Raw genomic sequence first — 347 nt, 5'->3', positions numbered from 1 at the left:
AGTGGCCGAACAGGCCTTAGCCTGGTTTCCAGGGTCACCAGCCCATGCGTGCGAGCAAGGAGTGGCAGCAGCCAGCCGAACGTTCGAAATCACTAGTTAAGGAGTACTCGTTGCGAAGATCACTCCAACTCCCCAGGTTGCGACAAGTGGCGTGCTGCATGTGCGCCACTTGTCGCAACCGGTGAGTTTTTCCTTTTTTTCATAGATCCGTTTATTCAAAATGTTTTATCCCTTAAACCATGCGTCCAAATCTCGAACCGCTTTCGCCGTTGGATTCCTCGCATTGAGATCTTCAAAACTAGATCCCATATTGATAGGTTTTGATGAATTTTTTTTCATGAAAAAAA

The sequence above is a fragment of the Triticum dicoccoides genome, chromosome 7B, assembly GCF_002162155.2.
Source record: "Triticum dicoccoides isolate Atlit2015 ecotype Zavitan chromosome 7B, WEW_v2.0, whole genome shotgun sequence".
NCBI lineage: Eukaryota > Viridiplantae > Streptophyta > Magnoliopsida > Poales > Poaceae > Triticum > Triticum dicoccoides.
This window is presented reverse-complemented; position numbering follows the sequence as displayed.